At 45.5% G+C, this 16,233-nt stretch overlaps 1 protein-coding gene and 1 non-coding gene across 2 annotated transcripts in view; one reads left to right on the top strand and one right to left on the bottom strand.

Moving 5' to 3' along the window:
- LOC124711187 (HIV Tat-specific factor 1 homolog) overlaps positions 1-16,233 on the bottom strand; it is a 580,556-nt gene that overhangs the window by 132,137 nt on the left and 432,186 nt on the right. The gene's annotated exons all lie outside the window — the stretch shown is intronic.
- Positions 12,924-12,998, top strand: Trnas-cga. Its single transcript has one exon. It is a non-coding gene; the product is annotated as a tRNA-Ser (tRNA).

Raw genomic sequence — 16,233 nt, 5'->3', positions numbered from 1 at the left:
AGATAGCTTCCAGGCGATTATATGTCGGCCGCTATTATCTACGACGTCTTGCCACATTTTTAACACTTCACTAGAGGACATACGTAATCCATCATTCGCTTATCGACGAAAAAGCTGTGAAATTATTCAACCCACGATGTTTCTTAATGCGACAGAACTCTTATAACATCCCAAATAAATAATAAGACAGTTCTCATATAAATGGCGGCTGAGGCAAAACAGTTCCATTAAAATCTAACAATTTCATCCCCTGGTTAAGAACACACGATATTCAGCTGTACAATTGTGACCTTTATGAATCAGTTCTCGTCGCCAGTTTTACGCGATATTTGTGAATTAGGTAATGTAGTTTTTGTTAACTGTAAGTTTGAGAGGTGGCACGCCTTTACAATGCACGCAGTGACTAGCCCCATCTCATATTTATATCTTACACTGAGTAATTCGATTTGGGAAGTACAGCCGGGTATGGTCATTACAAGGCTAGTATTGAGAACTCAGAAAATATGAATATTTTCCTCTCTAATTGCATGCGGTGAAAAGTTGCTATTCCTTCACACGCGGTCTTCCCACGCAGCGTCGCTCGTCACCCGGCTGGTCCGGTGACATGCGGGTTCTGCTGATCTTGAAAGGGTTATGCCGGCGGGTGTGAGGGAGCTGTCCAGACGCCGACATTGTCATAAGAGCAGGGGCGACACGCCCACAGGGGCCTGAAGGAGCGGCTGGGGTTAGAGATTCCGTTACTTCGCAGAAACTTAGTGAAAACGCTTTCCGACGGGTTACGAGCGAGGCGTGGGAATGACTTGTGTTCCCAGGCAGTCTTGGCGGGCAAATTCCCGCGTTTTCTGCAAAATCATAACTGTGATTGGCTTGATCAGGGGATAGCTTCGTGACGTAGCAAAATCGGTGCAGAAATTGGCGCCAAGTATCTCCATTGGTGGAATAGTAGTGCTTCGGCAATAGAGTGGAATTTTCCACCGGTTTTCGAGTTGCTGATTGGCACGTTTAACCACGGACTCTGTGATGGGGGCGGTAATGTTCTGTGTTCGACTTGTACGGGTGCTCTTGGTGGAGTGCAGTCTCGCCTTTCGGACGGAGTAGGTTACAAGACTGAGCTCTCGCTGCTCTGGACAACGTGCCATCCGTTGGCTGTGTAATATACTTTCATTTAATTGTAACTCTTTGACGAAATTGCTGAAGTTTCAACTTCAACGTAACTTCCCGAGTACAGTTGGCAATTGAGCGTTCTACGTACAGGCGGCCTATGTTGTCCGTCTTGAGCAGGTTTGACTAAAGTTGACTGTATCGGAGTTACTGTGTGACATCGCTTCTTAAAATCAATCATTATACCGTCAGTGATTGTGTGGTGGGCCTTCTTTGTCTCCCTCAGAGGCGCATTTGTATTGCTAGGAAGTCTTTAGTCTGGAACAACCAGACCAGGATAATTTGTTTCGGGCTATACTCGCCACATTATCATCACCACGACGGGACGTCGAAGCAACCAGCCATCACCTCCGGTACGGCAGATCGTGTCCTTGCAGTTAAGAAGACAGCTTGGTAATGTATGTCCGCAGCACCGGCAGATCAGGGAGTTTTGCTATGTGATAATCAGAGCTCAGCAGAGCGCACCTGTTCCCGTCTTTATCTAACGTGTTTCTGTCTTGGGTGTTCACATTGTCTGAGTTCTCATTACTGTAGCAGCAATTAATGTTGGGTTGGATGGGTGTTTCTCTTAAGATTTGAGTTGCAAGGATTGGCTCCACATATCACTTGGTCATAAATGTCAAAAGCTAATTTATGGACAACTTCACCTTCACAGCATTTATTTGAGTATCCAATTTGACGTATTGTAAATGTTTCACGTGTTTTGTTTACTATTTTGAGTTTAGTTATATAAATCAAATTGTTATTTTGGACAGAACTTTCATTCTGTAAATCGATAGAGAAACCCTTTCATTTCCCACTACGTTAATGAAACTTCCCTTAATTTCTATCCAACTAAATTATTGCAGGTGCCAAACTCTTTTCTACTCCACTTGCAGGGTCGATTACAGTCAGTTCGCGTTTCTTCTTAATCCATGTGCAACAGCAAAAGTCGGAGTTAGAAAAGGGGGGGTCTTAGAGCATCATCTCCATATGAAGAATCTAGAAGAATTTAGTGTTAAATACACTGTTAGCCCCGGCACCTCGTAAGTTGTTTTTAAACTCATGTCCGGTGAGCCAGATTAAAGCTTCCTGTGCTGAATGAATCGCTTCTCCTCATAAGTCGCAGCCAGTTTCCTTCCCCGCGTTTGACAAATCAGTCAGTGTTTGGTATAATGCATGCCAAGAGGGGTGCTAGGTTAGTTCGATGGATTAGTGGGCGTGACACCAGATGAAAGCAACTCGTGGGTAAATAACACCACGTCACCAAGAGTCGAATAGGGCAGCTTCAGAAAGGTTGAAATGTCCCGGAGGTATTTGCTATTTAGGCGACAGCCAGTGACTAGCCAACATTCGAAATCACTGAGTTCTCCTGACTGGCACATTCTGCTGTCACTGCTTCTCTGCTGATGGTTCAAATGGCTCTGAGCACTATGGGACTTAACATCTGAGGTCATCAGTCCCGTAAACCTAACTAACCTAAGGACATCACACACATCCATGCCCGAGGAAGGATTAGAACCTGCGACCGTAGCAGCAGCACGGGTCCGGACTGAAGCGTCTAGAACCGCTCGGCCACACCTGCCGGCGATTCTCTGCTGACAACACGATACTCCCCACCGGCGGGTCTGCCTCTCGTGTCAGCTATTGGATTCGTGCATAGGTTCGTAGCGTTTTTTTTCAGTTTTACAAATACAAACAACAGGAACAGATAACAGAGACTTTAGTCTCCAATAATATATTCCCCTTTACTATTTACATCAGTCTGCCAAAGCTGGGGTAACTTTTCAGTTATGCAACTCTACAAATCACGCGGTTTTGAGGTGAAGAACTCGTCGAGGCATGTTCGGAGCGCTTTTTCATCCGGTAAGGAAGTTCCTTGACGGCTGTTGCATAGAGAGCGGAAAAGGGGAAAACTGAAGGCGCAATATCAGATGAATAAGGCGGTGTGGAATGACTTCCCAACGTAACTTCTGTACCGTGTTTTTTGTCAGTCTAGCCGAATGCGGGCGGGCTTTATAGTGCAGTAGCAGTCTTCCTGGTCGTTTTTCTCGGACTGCGCCTACAAGACGTCTCAGTTGTTGACAACAAATGTCAGAAGTGATGGTTACACCTCGGGGAAGCATTTCGTAGTACACCATGCCATCGCTGTTCCACCAGATGCGTAACATTATCTTCTCTGGATGCGTGAAGGTCTTTGTACGGCTAGTTGCTGCTTTGTTTCGGTTCAACCATTCCTTTCTTTTCCTTATGTTAGCATAAAGACGCCATTTCTCGTCACCCGTAACGAAACACGATAAGAATGGACAGTGTTATTGACTGAGCAACTGATGACGAGCAAGGAGAGATGCACATATGGACACCGGCTGATTTTTCGGCTGATTTTTGTGCGTTTGGCTTAGAGCATGCGCTACCCACACACACCCGATTTTTTTAACCTTCCTCATTGTCCGTAAAAGTCGTGGAATGATCACAGTTTATCACATTTGCCACTTCTCGAGTACATTGACCTGATTATACTCTTAAACGGTCTTCATCAGACGCCGAAGGCCTTCGGTCTTCATGTACGTGAAGAGTCACTAATGTCAAAACAATCCTCCTTAAAAAGAGAACATCATTTCTGTGGTGTCACCGCCAGACACCACACTTGCTAGGTGGTAGCCTTTAAATCGGCCTCGGTCCGTTAGTATACGTCGGACCCGCGTGTCGCCACTATCAGTGATTGCAGACCGAGCGCCGCCACACGGCAGGTCTAGTCTAGAGAGACTCCCTAGCACTCGCCCCAGTTGTACAGCCGATTTTGCTAGCGATGGTTCACTGTATACAGACGCTCTCATTTGCAGAGACGACAGTTTAGCATAGCCTTCAGTACGTCATTTGCTACGACCTAGCAAGGCGCCATTATCATTTGCTATTTATCTTGTGATGCATGTACCGTCAGACCGATGTTCACCAATTATGGATTAAAGTTAAGTATTCCAGCAGCTACGTACTTTATTTGCTAGTCTCAATTACTTTACCTGTTCCAGACCTCACGCCAGCCTGCGTGAGCTTAAACGCGTGCCTTTCGGCTATCTGTCATTGTGGATTGGCTGTCTTGCCAGTCCACAACAATTTTCTGATCGTGCTCTCTCCAATGGCATTATCCCCATACACGGCGCAGTCTCTAGCTGCCTCTGCTGCTGTCGCCCCTCTACTGAACTCAAACAGAAGAATATGTCGGAAGCGTTCCGATTTCTACCTTTGACATTCCATTGTGTAGCGTCCACAGCTCCACTCACTATCTCCAAATGACAATTCCAAACTCAAACAGCAACAGTCAACTACAAATAAAATAGACAACGGATAAATAAACCCATAGCAGCCGGAATACCGACATGCAAAACAACAACTCTACGCTGTTGTTGATAATTCTTCCGGGATATATGGCCGTGGTCCATGGAATTCTTCTATTCCTAGCGTTTCGTCCAATACTACGTTGGACATCCTCAGAGGTATGGCTGGTCCTGCTGAGTCCTGCCGACTGACGAGTCGGGCGTCGGAGAGCGGCCTAAATACCGAGGGAAGTGGGCGTGGTCTAGCTTGCACATAGTAGCAGAGAGAAAATTAGTCAAAGATAAAATGTAAGATAATTTTAATAGAAAAGAAGAGGCCTTGAAATTAAGTGAGGTATGGACAGTGGCGTTACAGAATCGATAAGTGATTTTTATCTATGACGGACTATCATCGATAGATACATTTTATCTTTGACTAGTTTTCTCTCTTCTACTATGTGCAAGCTAGACCACGCCCACTTCCCTCGGTATTTAGGCCGCTCTCCGACGCCCGACTCGTCAGTCGGCAGGACTCAGCAGGACCAGCCATACCTCTGAGGATGTCCAACGTAGTATTGGACGAAACGTTAGGAATAGAAGAATTCCATAGACTACGGCCATATAACCCGGAAGAATTACCATCCGGTCGTGAAAGCCTTCATTGTGTGATTAAAAACTCTACGCACTTTTGAAAGCTACGGACTTATGCAACAATGGTAGCACATTCTGCATTACATATACGGGTGTCCACAGACCTTTTACGAGATAGAGTATTTACTAATCTTTGCCGAACAAAAACGGGTTGAATACGAAAAACTACTTGGATTTAAGACTGGGGATCTTTGGTCTGTTGTGCTGACATAAAACGATACCATTTGTCACGACACACTTGTTACAGCGGCTCGCGCTCAGTTACGTTGTGCGCGAGCTTGCGTGGCGCGGCCTGCGAGTAGGACGTGGTCGGTGAGCGCGGCATCTGTATGGCCCTGGCCCCGCTGCCTGCAGGAGCGGACGAGCGCAGCATGTGTACGAGTGAGTGCTGAGCCGTAGGAAGCGGCGGCGGTGCGTGACGCCGGAGGGCGGGCTGTCCGTGCGTGTCGCGTTGCCAGCCGTGTGATGCGTGTCGCCTGTCCTGATAACGCAGGCGGCCCACGGGGGCCAAAGTCCTACCACACGAGACACGGCCGGCATGCGACCTTGCCTTCTCTCTACACGGAATGCTGCCGTTAAAATACGCGTGCAGCCTCACAGTTACGACGCATACCGCAAAATGAGTGAATGTGCAATTCTGCTCTCATTGTTGTTTGTTCTTGTGGTCTTCAGTCCTGAGACTGGTTTGATGCAGCTCTCCATGATACTCTATCCTGTGCAAGCTTCTTCATCTCCCAGTACCTACTGCAGCCTACATCCTTCTGAATCTGGTTAGTGTATTCATCTCTTGGTCTCTCTCTACGATTTTTACCCTCCACGCTGCCCTCCAATGCTAAATTTGTGATCCCTTGATGCCTCAGAATATGTCCTACCAACCGGTCCCTTCTTCTTGTCAAGTTGTGCCACAAACTCCTCTTCTCCCCAATTCTATTCAATACTGCCTCATTAGTTATGTGATCTACCCATCTAATCTTCAGCATTCTTCTGTAGCACCACATTTCGAAAGCTTCTATTCTCTTCTTGTCCAAACTATTTATCGTCCACGTTTCCCTTCCATACATGGCTACACTCCATACAAATACTTTCAGAAATGACTTCCTGACACTTAAATCTGTACTCGATGTTAACAAATTTCTCTTCTTCAGAAGCGCTTTCCTTGCCATTGCCAGTCTACATTTTATATCCTCTCTACTTCGACCATCATCAGTTATTTTGCTCTCCAAATAGCAATACTCCTTTACTACTTTAAGCGTCTCATTTCCTAATCTAATTCCCTCAACATCACCCGACTTAATTCGACTACATTCCATTATCCTCGTTTTGCTTTTGTTGATGTTCATCTTATACCCTCCTTTCAAGACACTGTCCCTTCCGTTCAACTGCTCTCCCAAGTCCTTTGCTGTCTCTGACAGAATTACAATGTCATCGGCGAACCTCAAAGATTTTATTTCTTCTCCATGGTTTTAAATACCTACTCCAAACTTTTCTTTTGTTTCTTTTACTGCTTGTTCAATATACGGATTGAATAGCATCGGGAAGAGGCTACAACCCTGTCTCACACCCTTCCCAACCACTGCTTCCCTTTCATGTCCCTCGACTCTTTATAACTGCCATCTGCTTTCTGTACAAATTGTAAATAGCCTTTCGCTCCCTGTATTTTACCCCTGCCACCTTCAGAATTTGAAAGAGAGTATTCCAGTCAACATTGTCAAAAGCTTTCTCTAAGTCTACAAATGCTAGAAACCTAGGTTTGCCTTTCCTTAATCTAGCTTCTAAGGTAAGTCGTACGGTCAGTATTGCCTCACGTGTTCCAACATTTCTACGGAATCCAAACTGATCTTCCCCGAGGTCGGCTTCTGCCAGTTTTTCCATTCGTCTGTAAAGAATTCGCGTTAATATTTTGCAGCTGTGACTTATTAAGCTGATAGTTCGGTAATTTTCACATCTGTCAACACATGCTTTCTTTGGGATTGGAATTATTATATTCTTCTTGAAGTCTGAAGGAATTTCGCCTGTCTTATACATCTTTCTCACCAAATGGTAGAGTTTTGTCAGTACTGGCTCTCCCAAGGCTATCAGTAGTTCTAATGGAATGTTGTCTACTCCCGGGGCCTTGTTTCGACTTAGGTCTTACAGTGCTCTGTCGAACTCTCCTCGCAGTATCGTATCTCCCATTTCATCTTCATCTACGCTCTCATAGGAGTCATGAAGAGATGTAAAGTAACCCAGAGTACTGTGGTGGGACCCTTGCTGCTCCTGCTGCATACTAAAGACCTGACTGACAATATTAACGTCACACTTTTCGCAGGCGGTTGTCTATAATGAGGCACTGTCTGACAAAACTGGCCACGTGCAAGTAGGACTCACGCACTGAGGCTTCCGTCCAAACTTAATGATGCATTCTGTGAATCGAGAATGTCGTGGCCGAGCGGTTCTAGGCGCTACAGCCTGGAACCGCGCGACCGCTACGGTCGCAGGTTCGAATCCTGCCTCGGGCATGGATGTGTGTGATGTCCTTAGGTTAGTTAGGTTTAAGTAGTTCTAAGTTCTAGGGGACTGATGACCTCAGATGTTAAATCCCATAGTTCTCCGAGCCATTTGAGCCAATCGAGAATGTCGAGGTTTTTTCCCGTTATCGACATTGACCCTACCAAGATATCAGTCCCAGGGATTGCAACATTATCGAGAATGTTCGATTTCAATAATATAAATGTCACATAAAGACATGCAGGAGGCAGGCGACCACTATTATAGTAATCAGTAGTAATCCAACAAATAAAACGCATTTAGAAAGAGTTATACCACCACATCCATATGAAGTACAAGCAACGATTAACTCACTTCGGAATTATAAAGCAGCAGGTGAGACCCAACTAGTGGCAGAGCTATGGAAATATGCAAATGTACAAATTATTCTGACATTTGGAATACTGAGAAGTTACCAGAGGAATGGAATGTTGCAATAATCCATCCACTACACAAAAAAGGAGACAGATTGGATCCAAATAATTATAGGGGTATATCGCTGCTAGGTATTACTTATAAAATTTTTTCCAAGGTTCTGTATTTCAGAATTCATGAACAGCTTGATGGTGAACTAGGCGAATATCAAGGAGGCTTTCGTCCAGGACGAAGTTGTCCTGATCAAATTATTAGTCTCAAATGGATAATGAAACATCAAAGAGTCAGGGACAAGAAACTAGTGATCACGTTTGTCGATTTTAAAAAAGCCTACGATAGTGTCCATCGTGAATCTCTACTGTCAATTCTTAAAGAATTTGGTTTACATCAGAAACTTGTCAACCACGTTGCAGTCACACTTCTAAAAACTATACTAGAGTAAGGTTCAGAAATGAATTCTCTGAACCTTTTGAAATTCATACTGGCCTTCGACAAGGCGATGGATTGTCTCCATTATTGCTCAATTGCATGCTGGAGAAAATCATGCGCGAATGGAACAAGATATGCCCACCATCTGTTAACACTGGAAGAAAGATTCGAGTCAACTGCCTTGCATTTGCAGATGATTTGGCGCTGTTAGCAAACAATATTGATGAAGCAAAGGTTCAGATAGAACAACTAGAACGATTAGCGGCAAAGGTCGGATTGCAAATTTAGTTTGAGAAAACAGAAATGATGTCCAGCTTCCCAGTTGACACATCCCGTATCGTACTCCATAATGATAAAAAAATTAAAGTAGTAGAAAAGTTTAAATATTTTGGTGAGATTATTACTTGGAATGTTAATGAAAGAGCATCAACAGATCGTAGAGCATTAAAACTTCAGCGAGCGCAGAGAACCACGTGGCCAACCTACAAAAAACGATCTCTCTCAATAAATGCTAAATTTCGACATTACTCCTCCGTCGTTGAACCAGAGGCAACATATGCAAGTGAAACACTATTCAGGCTAAATACTCAAGCAACAACTGACAAATTGCAGAAAGTTGATAGAAGAACACTCCGAACGATTATCAGTGAGAAACATCAAGTTAATGGGCAGTGGAGACTTTTGCCCACTTCAGTAGTGTATAAAGAAAGTGAATCCGTTATCGATACAATGCGTATAAGAAGGATTGCATTTTTCGGCCACATATCTCGCCTACCAAATACTACAATCCTCAAGCAACTTTTTGACTACTTCTGGAAGAGTAAAACCAAAACATTCTGGTTTAAAGAAGTGCAAAGTGATCTGGATTAAATGAACATCACCACACACCAAATTCAACACAGAGAAGAGAAACTGCTTCTGAAGAACAAATACACAGGGCTGACATCCAAACCATCAGAACGGAAGAAGTATATCATATCTGCAGAACAACGAGCAGCCAGATCACAGCGAATGAAGAAGTTTTGGGAAACGAAGGAATTGCTGACTGCTAAGACCTAAACTTAATCATTGTAGACTCTGTTGTATTATGTTTGATTTTAGTGCTCCAATGCGGGCGTAAACTATGTAAATAAATAAATCAGTAGTTCTCCATTCAGGTAAAAGTCAAACATCAGGCAAGACTGACTTTATTGCTCATATGACACGTTTTGGAATTTATCCATGACCAGATCCAAGGAGCAATTACTATACGTAGATACGGCGTTTGAATTTGTGTGTGAAACAAGCATTCGCAGGCTCGTCTACGTGCAATAATAGCTCCTGAATATCTGATTATGGATAAATTCCGAAACGAAACATATGACAATAAAGTGATCCCTTGCTTTATGTCTGACTTTAACACTGCGACCCCGTCAGCCTGCATGCAGAACTACCGATAGTTTTAATTTCACGTTTGACGTCATGTACCAAATGACAAAACACATTTTTTCGAGTGATAAAATTAAGAGTCAACAATTTTAGGATTTTTTCCTTTAGTTGTACTGTGGAACCTATTGTAGGTCAATGGGAAGTAACCTAAAAATTTTTATTAGTGAGTTTGCGAGTATCAAAATATGTAACGTAAATGGCCGTATCTTTGGCTACATTCACTCTGAATCTTCAACGTTTCACTCCGCCAGGAGAACACAGACTACAGTATTTGACATAAATTTCAACTTGATACGTTTACCCCTCCCTAATAAAATAATCCTATACGGGTTCCGTTTTTACCGACTGAGGTACGGAAGCTAAAAAGCTGCATAAATATTCAATGAAATCTTGAAAAGATTTGAAACTACTGCAAAGTTCGGCAGTTTAACTGTTCAGAAAGGTTAAACTGGAAACTGCATAGAGCACAAATACGTATCCTATGAGTAAAATATCATTGAGCCACAACTGGAATCAGTTAACTCAAACAAATATTTGGCAGTAACAATTTGTAGGGTTATGAAATGAAATGGTCACATACGCTAAAGCGGGGGGCAGAGTTTAGTTCATCGATAGGATACTACTTCTTCCCCTTCTTTTTCTTCAGCCTCTAGAGATCCACTCCTGGACATAGACTTGTTCCAAAAAGATTTCCATGTCGATCTTTGCTGGGCAGTCTGGATCCAGTTTTTATCCTGCGTGTTGTCGGTTGTCATCTCGCCAGTGGACGTCCGACACTTCTCTTTGATTCCCTCGGACGGCACTGTATCATCATTTTGGTGCGTTTGAAGTTGTTCCTGGCTACGTGGCCTGCCCAATACCACTTCAGTGTCGCTATCCTGCTCTTCTTGTTATCTGTCCATTCTTCATCCCGTCTCTCAGACTCACTCCAAGTACTGCTCTTTACAGACTCAAGAGTCGACTTGCACTGCTTGTCGTGTCAGTTTCGAGCCCGTATGTTACTGCTGGCATGATGCATGTATCATAAATCTTCCTTTTTAAATTAATAAGGCTAGATAGTTTGCAGGTGGTAATCGACAGATCACAAACACCCCGCTGCTCAATCGGACGCCTGTGGTGGTAGTGCTGACACACTTCTCCACCAGCTGGGGTACTCAGAGGCGTGTGCCCGCTTGGTCCGTCGCCGCCTAACAGAAGGCCTTAAAGAGCAATGAGGGACCATCTGTGTTGAATTGCTTGCGCTTTACGACGCTGATGGTGACAATTTTTTGTCGAGCACCGTCACAGCCGATGAAACATAGATTCGTCACTTCGAACCGGAAATAAAACGGCAATCCGTGGAGTGGCGCCATACCACCTCTCCTCGAAGAACAAGTTAAGCAGCAGCCTCTGCCGGTAAAGTCATGGCGACGGTCTTCTGGGACTCTGATGTAGTTATGCTGTTTGATGTCCTCCCTCGTGGCGCGACGATGAATTCTGAAGTGTACTGTGCTACCCTCAGGAAACAGAAGGAACGACTTCAGCGTGTTCGTCGACACAAAAATGCAAACGAACTTCTCCATGACAATGCAAGGCCTCTCACAAGTCTGCGCATCCGAGAGGAGCTCACAACAACTTCTTTTCGACAGTTCTTCCTCATCCGCCCTACAGTCCGGATGTCACACCTTGCGACTTCCACCTGTTTGGCGCAATGAAGGATACACTCAGTACGTGGATGATGAAGAGGTTATTGATGCAGCAATACGTTTGTTTCGACGTCGGCCAGTAGAGTGGTACCACACGGGAAGCCAGGTCCTTCGCTTCGAACGGAGATTTTATTGAGAAACTGGGTTTCGTAGTCAAAAGAGTGGGAAGTTATATGGTGTGTTGGATCCTGAAGAAAGCCAACCAGCTTTAAAAAAAAGTGTTAGCATTACTTATTGAACGCCCCCCGTATAAAGTCCAATATATTCAAAGATCGATTTCGGTATAGAGCCTTTGAAGCGCCTTAGTCATATTCTAATCTAAAATGGAATCCGTATCTCCCAAAATATTTGCCATAGACAGAGTTCATGGCTATACACTGGATCATCACATGGATCACGTGACATTTCCTCGTTTGCAACGTTACACAAAAAATGGAAAACGTAGCGAGACAGGACTTACGTCTTGGGTATGGCACTGTCGATGCGACCCAGCAAAGACTAATTTGTTTCCAGAATGAGATTTTCACTCTGCAGCGGAGTGTGCGCTGATATGAAACTTCCTGGCAGATTAAAACTGTGTGCCCGACCGAGACTCGAACTCGGGACCTTTGCCTTTCGCGGGCAAGTGCTCTACCAACTGAGCTACCGAAGCACGACTCACGTCCGGTACTCACAGCTTTACTTCTGCCAGTACCTCGTCTCCTACCTTCCAAACTTTACAGAAGAAGAATGAGAACTGGCAGAAGTAATGCTGTGAGTACCGGCCGTAAGTCGTGCTTCGGTAGCTCAGTGGTAGAGCACTTGCCCGCGAAAGGCAATGGTCCCGAGTTCGAGTCTCGGTCGGGCACACAGTCTTAATCTGCCAGGAAGTTTCATATCAGCGCACACTCCGCTGCAGAGTGAAAATCTCATTCTGGAAACATCCCCCAGGCTGTGGCTAAGCCATGTCTCCGCAATATCCTTTCTTTCAGGAGTGCTAGTTCTGCATGTTTCGCAGGAGAGCTTCTGTAAAGTTTGGAAGGTAGGAGACGAGGTACTGGCAGAAGTAAAGCTGTGAGTACCGGACGTGAGTCGTGCTTCGGTAGCTCAGTTGGTAGAGCACTTGCCCGCGAAAGGCAATGGTCCCGAGTTCGAGTCTCGGTCGGGCACACAGTTTTAATCTGCCAGGAAGTTTCATATCAGCGCACACTCCGCTGCAGAGTGAAAATCTCATTCTGGAAACATCCCCCAGGCTGTGGCTAAGCCATGTCTCCGCAATATCCTTTCTTTCAGGAGTGCTAGTTCTGCATGTTTCGCAGGAGAGCTTCTGTAAAGTTTGGAAGGTAGGAGACGAGGTACTGGCAGAAGTAAAGCTGTGAGTACCGGACGTGAGTCGTGCTTCGGTAGCTCAGTTGGTAGAGCACTTGCCCGCGAAAGGCAAAGGTCCCGAGTTCGAGTCTCGGTCGGGCACACAGTTTTAATCTGCCAGGAAGTTTCACTAATTTGTTCACTCACAAAACTGTTCTTCGTTTGAGATCCTCTGTAAAAGCACACATTATTCGCTATGAGATCTTCCTAACTGGTTATGACGATTTTGTTTTCGTTGTAGTCCATAACAATCCAAAATTTCTTTCGTGATATTGATACTAATTCGAAAACATTATAGATCAATGTAGATTTTTAGTTTAAAAAAAAAAAAATGTGTAAAAGCTAGGGGATGTGATTGGTGACTACCATGATTCGATGGCGACCACATCGATCAATTATATCTAGACAGCCACCGCGCGACCACTATAGTGCTCAACGGGGAAACCATGGGTATCGCCAGACCCAAAAGCCAGCGGTTGGCGGTGGGTAGTTTTGGAGGTATGGTCAAAAAAATGGTTCAAATGGCTCTAAGCACTGTGGGACTTAACATCTGAGGTCAACAGTCCCCTAGAACTTAGAACTACTTAAACCTAACTAACCTAAGGACATCACACACATCCATGCCCGAGGCAGGATTCGAACCTGCGACCGTAGCGGTCTCGCGGTTCCAGACTTTAGCGCCTAGAACCGCACGGCCACTCCGATCGGCAGGTACGGTCAACTTGGCGCGCAAATCATTACACAATTACCGAACTATCACTTGGAGGAATCACATTCACGAATTAGGCATAAGGCAATTTAAAGTGGAACGAACACTTGGAACTAGTCGTAGGAACAGCAGATGCCAGGCAGAAAACAATGAAATGATCATATGGCACTGATGGCCCAAATCCCCAAATTGGGACGTTGGAAAGCTCAGCTGCTGCTGTTTTCAGTTGATGCCACATTGGGCGACTTGCGTGTCGATAGTGATGAAATGGTGATGACAACACAACAGCCAGTCAGCGAGCGCAAAAAATCTCCGACCCGGCCGCGAATGTCGCCCGCTGCATGGGAATCAGACACGCTGACCACTCAGCTTTGGGAACGGACTCCCAGACTGAGATCCACTGGTAAAACCCTAAGGAAGTGTGGTCTGTCAACGAAAGAGGCAACTCACAAAACCGTCGTTCGACCGATAATTCAGTACCGTTAGTCAGTCTGGGATCCGTACCAGACAGGGTTGATGGAGGAAGTAGAGGAAATCCAAATGCGTTTCTTGACAGGTTCGTATAGTAAGCCCGACAGTGTCACGGAGATCTTCATCGAACTCTCGTGGCAGACGATATAAGAAAGGCTTCGTGTTCCACTATGTCGGTTACTGCTACAATTCCGAGGGCGCTTAGCTACAGGAACACGGAAGGAGGGAAGTAACTGTGGTGCACACGAAGTAGGCTGCGCCACTTGCGGAGTACAGATACAGGCGAATAAATCGGGCCGGCCGGAGTGGCCGTGCGGTTCTGGGCGCTAGTCTGGAGCCGAGCGATCGCTACGGTCGCTGGTTCGAATCCTGCCTCGGGCATGGATGTTTGTGATGTCCTTAGGTGAGTTAGATTTAATTAGTTCTAAGTTCTAGGCGACTGATGACCTCAGAAGTCGCATAGTGCTCAGAGCGATTTGAACCATTTTGAATAAATCGGGCGAGATCATCAATCGCTATTAACTTCTGCAAATAAGACGACGATGCTCGGAGGCAGCCTGAGTGATATGGTCGCTGGCGTTGCTGGGAGCTGTTCCAGAGGTCTCGCAGTCGATTCCTAGTGATCAAGTGAGTTTTTCTGCGTTGGGAAGGTCTGGAACTGGGAGCAGTTGAGAAGCGGGACGAGTAAATAAGCAAGTCGTCTGTGAGGCTTCAAATGGAAAGGCACGCACCAGCCTATGAATCACTCGGCATTTATTTTTTCCTTGATCGCTATTACAGAACATTTATGTCGCCTTACAAATAAATCGTTGCAACCAAATGCGCACAACGTAAATTAGTACCCTTAACCAAAGAGGAGGAGGTTCAAGCGGCGCACAAAGACCAAGGTAGCTACAGCCGCAATTCTCCACTACGATCGCCAGCGAAGAGCGGTGAGTTACGAGGAAATTATTGCAAATTAGCGCGGCAAGATCAGATGCGCGGCATTCAAACAGTGAGGCACTTCAAAGACGTGAGCCGGTGAGTCGCAGCAGACGACGTCTGCCCCTCCCGAAGCAATGAACGTGCAGCCGAGTACAGGGCGCGCCGGCTCGATACTCATTGGCGTATGATTTACGCGGCGGACCTCGATACCGGCGTAATTTACGGCCGTGAACCCTTTTGTTCGGTGGGCCCGGCGCCCAGACTCGCAGCGACGGAGGCTGTCGGCGTAAATTTCGGGCAGCAGCCCCGGCGGCGCCGCCGTGGCGCGGGAGACACCTCGGCGGCCACGCCCCGGCGGGCTGCCTCCCATACACCGAGCAGTGTCCTTAAAAGAGATTATAAGACGAAGAACAACAAAAGTAAAACTAGTGTATTGGAATGCAGACGAATTAAATCAGGTGACTCTAAGGAATCAGATTTGGAAATGGGATATTAAAAGAAGTCTTTGTGTTTTGCTAGTTGCACAGCAAATTAACTAACAATGACCGAAGGAGAGAGGATACAAAATATAGAACGCCTTTAGCAAGAAAAGCTCTTCTGAAAAAGAGAAATTTGTCGATATCGATTTAAATTACATGTTAGGAAGTCTTTTCTGAAGCTATGGGTAGATAGTGTACCCCTGTACTGAAGGGAAATGTGGATAATAAGCAGTTCAGACACTAACAGGGTAGAAGGTTTTGAAATGCGGCGCTGCAGAAGGATGTGAAGATTAGATGGATAAAACGAATAATTTATGAGAAGGTACTGAATCGAATAGAGGAGAAATTGACTAAAAGAAGGGAAATCGTGTGACTAGGGCCTCCCGTCGGGTGGACCGTTCGCCGGGTGCAAGTCTTCCGATTTGACATCTCTTCGGCGACTTGCGCGTCGATGGGGATGAAATGATGATGATTAGGACAACACAACACCCAGTCCCTGAGCAGAGAAAATCTCCGACCCAAGCAAAGCAACAATGTGACCTACACGTTCTTGTGAAATGCCGATTGTGCCTGCAACTTCTCTCTGAGTGATACGACGATCGTCCTAAATCAGTCAGTCGACATTTTGCTTGTGAAACTCGGTGGTTGCCTTCACAGGACGTCCAACTCTTTGTTTGTCACGCAGGTCAGATGCTCCCGCCTCAACATCTTTAAACTTACTCGCCCAACGACACACAGTACTCACATCAACACCA

This window comes from Schistocerca piceifrons, chromosome 8 (genome assembly GCF_021461385.2).
Source record: "Schistocerca piceifrons isolate TAMUIC-IGC-003096 chromosome 8, iqSchPice1.1, whole genome shotgun sequence".
Classification (NCBI taxonomy): Eukaryota; Metazoa; Arthropoda; class Insecta; order Orthoptera; family Acrididae; genus Schistocerca; species Schistocerca piceifrons.
The sequence above is the reverse complement of the archived record's forward strand: the minus strand, read 5'-3'. Positions and strand labels throughout refer to the sequence as shown.